This window comes from Aotus nancymaae, unplaced genomic scaffold, assembly GCF_030222135.1.
Source record: "Aotus nancymaae isolate 86718 unplaced genomic scaffold, 86718_ANA_hifiasm-v0.15.2.pri h1tg000076l, whole genome shotgun sequence".
NCBI lineage: Eukaryota > Metazoa > Chordata > Mammalia > Primates > Aotidae > Aotus > Aotus nancymaae.
In genome coordinates this window covers 25,682,286-25,691,471 of record NW_026988491.1, presented here as the reverse complement: position 1 = coordinate 25,691,471, position 9,186 = coordinate 25,682,286, and positions in this window count along the sequence as shown.

Below are 9,186 nucleotides of genomic sequence, written 5' to 3'. Positions count from 1 at the left end.
TCCCACCTCAGCCTCCTAAGTAGCTTGGACTACAGGCATGTACTACCACGCCTGACTGATTTTAAAAATTTTTATAGAGATGATTTCTTGCTATGTTGCCCGGGCTGGTCTCAAACGCCTGTGCTCAAGCAATCCTCCCACCTCAGCCTCCCAAAGCACTAGGATTATAGGCGTGACCCACCGCACCCTGCCAATATTGATGTTAATATCTTGCTCATGTCTCCACTAGATAGTATCTTTTAAGCTTCACTTGGTCAAATAATAGCAATTACATGGCTCACACATAGCAGGTACATACATCACTTTGTTCATTTCCTTCACAGCACTAAGCACAAAGTGGAACAACCTTTTAAATTTGTGTAATTAAAAGCTTTTTGCCCCAAATATGATATAAGCTCCTATAATATTGCTTGATCTAGAGTAGACACTCAATAAATATTTCCTGAATGAATGAATTCTGACAGTTGGCTGCTGCCTGTTTCTTCTTATAGGCAGAGGCCATCTCTCGTGTATGTGTCTATAGCTACAGCACCTAGCCCAGATTCTTGTGGATACAGGAAACTTGACAACTAATCTCTGAATCCATGAATCAAGGCATGTGAATGGATAAATGAATTAATTAATACATAAATGAATGGGCAAATAGTACTAATGTTTCTATATCCACTGTGAAAAAATTAATAAGCATGCATGCTACTATGGAGGATATTTCAGAACTGGTGAGTTTAAGGGCCTTGTTCTATGCTCCAGCTTCTCCTCTGTAGAACTTTCTTCCCGGGAGTCAGGTGAAGAGGACAGATTGAGTGCTAGAGACAGTGGTTTTCAGCAGAACTCTGAACCTAAGCCGAGGAAGTGATGACTCCTTTCCCTTCCTAACAACTTTCTAAGAATGTTTTGGCCTTCTGCCACCAAAGGGTGAATGCTGCAAGTGTAAGTTAGTAATACGTTGAGTGTGATGATTCAAATGGCTCAAAGAAGGCAAAAAAAGTCTTTGTTCCACAGTTCTCTTTCATGTTCGTTCCTATAAATTGCATGTTGAGTTTTAAGAGCTGCTAGATTTTATGAACTTCTTTTCCAGAGTGATTTATTAGTGTCAGGAATTATTATCATTCTGTAGTTCCAAACTCCTCTCCTGTGGGCAGTAATTTAGCTTTAGTTTTTTCTCTGTGATAAACCTTTGTATGATTAGTGAGTCTTTAATTAGGGATCATAGTTACCTCGGAAGTCTCCGCAAAGAAACAGCCAACAACTTCAGGTTAAGAGACTAAACACAAGAGGGAAGCCAATTTTGCAGTGTCCCAATAATGTCTCCCATAGAACATTTTTCCCTGAGCCAGGATCCAACACAGTATCATGCATTGCATGTAGCTGTCACGCCTCTTCAGTCTCCTTTGATCTCCAACAGATGATGGGGGAATCTTTGCAGCAAGTATCTACTAAAAAATATTTACACTCTTCAGACACATCAGCTTGGTTAATTGGAAAGCTTTTAATAATTGTTTTAGTACATAAAATTAAGAGTTTCCATAAGAATCAATAATACAGTATTTTATAATAATATTTATGTATCAATTGACTACAGTATTTCAACATGCAAAGCACATAAAGAATTTTTTCACCCTAAATTACGTCTAGAATACTTGCCTATATTTAAAAGTGATGGAAAATCAGTGAGTAAATATTCCCCTATTCTCTTTCTTGAGTGGACAATTCTGAGACACATTCTACACATTTTATAAGGAGGTCCTGGCAGCATTGAGATGCATTTGCTCACAAAGGCATTAGTCTTAGTCTATATGAGCTGTTATGACACATACGCCACAGCCTGGGTGGCCAGCAGAGTCAGGTTCTGGTGAATGCTCACTTTCCTAATTCTAAGACAACGTTCTTGTTATGTCCTCCCATGGCGGAAGGGGAAGAAGAGAGAAAGAGACCTAGGGTCTCATTTATAAGGACACTAATCATTTTCATGAGGGCCCCACTCTCATAGCCTAATCACCTTGCAAATGCCCCACCTCCTAAGATTATCACCTTGGGGATCAAGATTTCAACACATAAATTTGGGGGAGCACAAACATCCAGTCCATAACAGTGACCAAATTAAGAACTCACGCTTGCAAGGATCCAGGAAGGAAGAGTAAAAAAATCAGTTAAAAGAAAAATATGATAGGATAGTTGAAAGACATCGAAAATTGAAAGACATTCACTCATGGAAACTCCAGAAGGAGAGAACAAAGAAAATAGGGGAAGTAATTGAAGAAATAAAATTAAATTCCCAACTGAAGAAAAGCATCACTTGTCAGATTGAAAGAGCCTGCTGAGTGACATTTCCAGAGAGAAGAAAGCCAGTTACCTAAAAAGAAAAGAGAAAAAAAAAATGGCATTGCACTTCTCCTGGCAACACAGACATTGGAAAACTCTGTGGGAACCATGGCAATAGTCCAGTGTGTTGGTGGTGAAGCACTGTTGTTGCTATTGTTTTGTTTGGTTTTGGTTTTGAGATGGGGTTTTGCTATATCATCTAGGCTGGTCTTGAACTTCCTGCCTTAAATGATCCTCCCATCTCAGCCCTTTCGTGTATTTCCTTCTTGGACAGAGCCGTGTTTTCAATTTTCTCTCCCTGATTGTTGTCGCCGACTGGAATTATCTCAAGCTCTGCTTTTCTATTCCAGGCCCCTATACCAGGATGCCTCTGCAGGGAAGGAAGTTTGCTTGCTTTAGAGTGTAGTTCTCCACTTTTAACTAGGAATCAAACACATGTGTTGTGTTTGAGAAGAGAGATGGTTTCTGGACTGTCTCAGCAGAAGCTTTGCTCCACAGCCCCTTCTCTTCTTATTCCATTTGATCTCTCTGACTTTGGAATTTCCCGGACTGGCCTTTCACTTAAGGGTGTGTTGGTATGTAGTGTTCTGGGATGAGGAGCCTGTTTTCAGTCTCCTCCCATTCATTTTCTCTCTTCTTTCCAGGAATGTCTCAAATTTTCTGGTCTTTTAATGGTGGTTTCATTTCACGTTTTCCTTGAATGTTGTAAAGTTATTCTTTCTAAAATACAGCTTTTTTATTTTAATAGTTTCAGGATTGGAGGGAAGGTGAAAGATTGCACTGTTTGTCAACTTGATCTAATATCATTCATGTATATGTATATCTGTTTTATATTATTTTATATTTTTACTTTATGTACTATAGAAAAATTACATTGTGAAATATATATTAATAAATTACATTGTATATGTTATTTTATAATCTCCTTTTCACTTGGCATTATACTTTTAACACTTCTCTATAGAAAGACTTCATTAAATTTTTCTCAAATGTAAAGGACAACACCATGGGTAAATTTAACACATAACCAGAAATAGGACACTAAATTTAGGAGATGTTAATTAACTAAATTGAAAAATGTGTGATATATTCTTTTTTTTCTTTAATGCCAGATCTTAAAACATTTGGCTCTTATTCAACCAAAAAATTGCTCAGATTATCAATGTATTTGTTAATTCAGTTGTTTTGAAGTCCAGTTGTCTTAGTTTAATGGCCAGATGTATGCAAAAATCCAGAGATATAAGAGCAACATTTATTCTGGTTGGGTATATTTTTTAAATTTGGCTATACTCAATGTGAAGGGAAGATGCAAAGAAATTGCACAAACATCTCTGTTAGAAAATGTCTGTATGGAAAAATCAGAATGCAAGGACTGTGTATAAATTTGAAAGCCAAGGGAAATGAAATAGAAGGCAAGTGAGAAAACTTTCTCCTTTCCTGGAGACTTTTTCTCCCCACTCTGAAAAAACAGAAAAAAATTATAATCTGGACCCTCTCCAAAAGACCCAGAACAAAAGGAAATAAACATATACAACAAAGCAAAGCAACTTACATTACGGTTGGTGACTCTCAGAAAATAAGAGAGTGCAAGGAATAAAATAATGACATTGAGACTGCGTGTAAAACTCAGTGGGGAAGGATAATAATGTTCTTTGAGGGTTTACTAAAATATAAAGGAATTCCCCAAGAAATGGCAATCACTGAAGCTCTTAAATATCAGAAGCATAAGGCTAGAGACTTTACAAGAATATCTTTTTGATTCACAGAGGAGCTCACTCAAAGTTCTAAAGAAAATCTCTAGCACATCCCCCCACCTCAATCAATGAATATCTTTGAGGTAGGCAGAATAATGGACCCACAGATATGTCTATTTCTTTTCTTTTGTTTTTTTTTTGGCAGAGTCCCACTCTGTTGCCCAGTGTTGGAGTGCAGTGGTGTGATCTTGGCTCACTGCAACCTCTGCCTCTCAGGTTCAAGCGATTCTCCTGCTTCAGCCTTCCAAGTAGCTGGAATTACAAGCCCACGCCACCATACCCAGCTAATTTTTGTATTTTTAGTAGAGACGGGTTTTCACCATCTTGGTCAGGCTGGTCTCGAATTCCTGACCTCATGATCTGCCCGCCTCGGCCTCCCAAAGTGCTGGGATTACAGGCATGAGCCACCACACCAGGCCAATATGTCTACTTTCTAACCCCCAGAATATGATACCTTCCGTAGTAAAGGGACTTTGCAGATGTGATTAAGGTTAAATATTTTAAAATAGGGAGTGTATCTGGATTATCCAGGTGGACTCAATATAATCACACAAGTCCTTAAACCTTTCCCAGCTGTAAGTAAAGAGATGAGAGGGTAAAAAAAGGAAAAGAGACTCACAGCATGAGAGGAACTCAACCCACCATTGCAGGTTTGGAAGATGGAGGGAGAAGCCATAAGCCAAGAAATGCAGGGGCCTTCAGAAGCTAGGAATGGCCCTCCACTGGCAACTAGCAAGGAACCGAATTCTGTCAACAACCCAAATTAGCAGGAAATGGATTTTCCCCCTAGACCCTCCAGAAAGAAACATAACCTATTGACACTTTGGTTTTAGTCAAAGAAACCCATGTTGGTCTTCTGACTTATAGAACTGTGAGAGGATACATTGGTGTTGCCGAAGGCTCTAAGTCATTAGCAATTTGTAATGGCAGCAGAAGAAGCCACTAAGTTGTTAGTAATTTGTAATGGCAGCAAAAGGAGTTCGACTTTGATCTGCTGTTCTCTGCCAAGTAGGCCCAGATTAAATGATATATTTGAAACTTGGATTTCTACATATAAGTAGAAATGTTTTAAAGTAAAAACATCATTAAAACTGGAGACATTTAATCGTGAGCCAACTGATGCTGTTGCAGCTTTGTAAGAGTCAAGATCCAAAGGCGGAAGTGGAGGGTGAGGGTGGTAATCGCAGAGGAGGGCCTCTCTCTGCTCATGGGAATTTGCAGCAATCTTGTGTCTGAATGTTCCTCCTCCAGACGTGTCTGCAGCATGCCTTCTGCCCACACAGATGCTATATTCCACTCCTCTTTTGTGGGAAGACTCAATTTTAAAATGAAAGCTCTTCTGAAAATAGAGTCCCATTGGATCTGCAGCTTGGATGTCATGACATTCCCTGAGTACTACTCACTGTGTAACTGTTTCACTTTTGTTGGATGAAACGAACAATATAAATTCCAAAAAGCTTCATTTCATTTTTCTTAGACTTTCAATCCTTTCCTGTGTTCTTGAGTGTTCTGCCTGGCCTAAAGTAGGAAATATTAAATTATCTAACTTCAGCAGTTGGAAGCTGCATTTGTAAATATTTTGATTAGCAAGTTTGTTAGACATTGTATGGATAGGCCTAACTTCTAAATTTAACGTTTCCATTTTTTAAAAACAACAAAGCTGTGACTGAAAATTATACCCGTGCTGTGTGTGCAGATCACATACAGCAGACACAGGTCTGTGCAGATTCAGCACAGTAGTTATGTAGATAAAGAAGTTTTGGTAAAACAGAATACTTCCATGTCACACAGGGTTTGCCATAGTCACTGAGCTTGGCTGAGACTATTAACTTCTTTCTTCCCACCTATCTTCCTTATTTCCTTTTCCCCTCTTTTATTCATTAGATATTTATTGAGTCTCCTCCGTCTCATGCACTATGTTAGTGCTAGAAATTCAGTGATTAGAAAAGCATGTAGGGTTCCTATACTAATGGGGCTTAGAATCTAAGCGGTCAATCAGACTTTAAATAATAGCACCAATGTATATAAATCCACTGAAATAAAAGTGCTAAGGACAGTATGAAGCAGGGAGCCTAGAACTGCTCTGGAAGGTCAGAAAAGCTCCCTAAGGGAAGTAGCCCTAAGCTACACTGTGAAGGATGAGGGGGAGCCAACTAGGAACCAGCAGCTCATGCAAAGTCCTGAAGAGGGAGGACCATGTCAGAGATGTCACTATCTAGGACCAGGGGTGTGGACGTGAGAAGAATTTACCAGGACAGTTGTGGGTAAAGAAAGGCAGATTTATTAGAGAAAGTATGAAAATACGTTGTAAGGGGACAATGAGCTGTTAGGAAGAGAGGTGCTAACTGCAAAGAGACAAAGGCTTGCTGGGGACTTCAGCGAACAGTACTTGTGCTGTGTGCTGAAGAGGGCTTTGTGCAGTACGGATAACACCAAGGTGGCAGGGAACTAACTTGCATTTTTCTATCAGGCAAGGGTCTGATGATAACTGGGTGCAGGAAGACAGTGAGTTATTTGCACAGGAGGGCTACATGTCCTGGACCGTGAAGAAAGTCAGACACAGCTTATCTGCTTTTTCTTTTCCTTTTATTTCTTTCTTTTCTTTTTTTTTCTTTTTTTTTTTTTTTTGGATGGAGTTTTGATCTTGTTGCCCAGGCTAGAGTGCAATGGCGCAATCTCAGCTCACTGAAACTTCCGCCTCCCAGGTTCCAGTGATTCTCCTGCTTCAGCCTCCCAAGTACCTGGGATTACAGGTGCCTGCCAGCACGCCCAGCTAATTTTTTTTTTTTTTTTTTTTTTTTTTTGTAGAGACAGGGTTTCACCATGTTGGTCAGGCTGGTCTCGAACTTCTGACTGCAGGTGATCCACACACCTCAGCCTCTCAAAGTGCTGGAATTACATGTGTGAACCACCATGCCCAGTCCAATCTTCTTTTTCTTTTTTCTTTCCCTCAGTCTTGCCATCCTGACTCCTTTTCCCTAATTAGGATGCCACAAAAGATTTCCATCATTATCCAGAAAGAAAAGGGAAAACCTGGAAGAGTTTTAAATATAGAAAAGAGAGAGTCAGGTTTTTGAATTTTTAAAAAATCTTTGTGGAGGCAGAAAACAGGTGAGGGAGGGGTAGGGGAAGCAAGAGTGGATTGGGTGAGAAATAGTGGCCTGTGGCTGTAGGATAGAGTGGAGCATGGGGTGGGGAGTGTCCAGACTCCCTCCTACGTCTGGTCTGAACAATGGATGAATTCACCTGTGACATCATTAGGTCTAGGACTTTTTGTAGAGATTTTCTTTTTTTTAGAGATACACTCTCTCTCACTATGTTGCCCAGGCTGACTTCAAACTCCTAGGCTCAAGTGATTCTCCCACCTCAGCCTCCTGACTCGCTGGGACTTCAGGTGTGCACCACAACTCCTGGCTGTCTGGAGATTTTTGATTATTGATTCAGTCTCCTTACTAGTCATAGGTCTGTTTAGATTTTCCATGTCTTCATGGTTTAGTCTTGGTAGGTTTTGCGTTTCTAGGAATTTGTCCATTTCATCTAACATATCCAATTCATTGGTGTACAGTTGCTCATGGTACTCTCTTACGATCTTTTTTATTTCAGTAAATCCGTAGTCATTGTCTTTTCTTTCTCTCTCTCTTTTTCTTTCTTTCCTTCTTTCTCTGTTTCTTTCTTTCTCTTTCTTTCATTCTTCTTTTTCTTTGGCTGTTGTTTATTGACATACAGCTAGGCTCCTGGAGCGATCCCCACACACCATGTTGACCAGGATGGTCTCGATCTCTTGACCTAGTCTAATTTGTTTTATTGGTAGGAAAGCTTCCTTTAAAGTAGTGGTTCTCAAGATGAGATCCTTAGACCAGCAGCAGCAGGTGCTGACCTGGGAACTCACCACACATGCAACTCACAGACCTGACTTCAGACCTGCTGAATCAGACGGTCAAAAGATGAGGCCCTGTAATCTGGTTTGAACATGCCCCCAGGTGATTCAGACACACGCTCAAATTTGAGAATCACTGCCTTAGAGTATGTTGTTTCCTGTTTCCTAGTGGTTCAACTATTTCCTAAATGTAACCTTGGGCCTCTGTGTCCTTCATGGGCCCATTTCCAATCAGCTGGTTCTGAAGAGGAGTGTTTGGTATCATTCCTTTCCTCCTTGCTTTCCTTCTTCTCACCTCTGGCCGGCCTTTTTTGACCCTTAACTGAAGCAGAGAAGTACATACCAGCACTGCCTCAGTGTCACCTCTGTGGGGTCTCTCCACCAGCCCCACTCCACTAATCTGCCTCATTCTTAGACTCTGAATGCCTTCCTCCTCTGGACTGGACTTCTCCTTGCCATCATGGCTTACCTCCTGGCTTCAGATCAATTCGCTTTGGTCACCCACATGTTCGAACCCCCAAAACTGTGAAGTTTCTTTGGCTTCAAGACTCCTTCTCTGTTTTAATTTTTGACAACTGTGGGATTATCAAGACTTGTTGGCCTATTTTTTATACTATGTCTGGAAACATCATCATAGCTGTTGGCAGACTAGCCCAGCTATCCCCACGCTTGAGTGAGAATGCCTCTTTGGAACTCTTCGAAGCTAACCTCCTAAAAAACCACACCTTCAAAGCATAGCTTTTACCATGTTATCCTTTCTTACCTCTTGTTTTTAAAAGATTCCAAATCTTTAATCTTCATCACTATCCAAAAAATAATGATCATGACAAAGGTCATGATGATAAAGGTCATGATGGCCAACCTCTAGTACATGCTAGTCATGAACAGCTGTGAGCTACCTGTATGTATGATCTGATTTCATCTTCAAAACAACCCTGTGAGAGGGTGCTATTGCCTCTCTCTAACAGGTGAGAAATCTGGGTAATTTCAAAGTTCAAGTAGCTAATTAGTGACAGCAATAGGACTTGAACCCAGTCTGTAGCCTATAAATGTCCGTAATTCTTATACTGATTCCTATTCTTCTAATGCCTTGAAAAGGCATCCAAAGCCCAGTGCAAGCTGGTTGCCTATTACTCTTTTATGGGAATTCTCTGCTCTACTATAGTGGACCCAGCACACCTGCCTCATAACCCTCGCTAATGCCCAGGAGGCCTTATCCTACCCTTCAGCCTC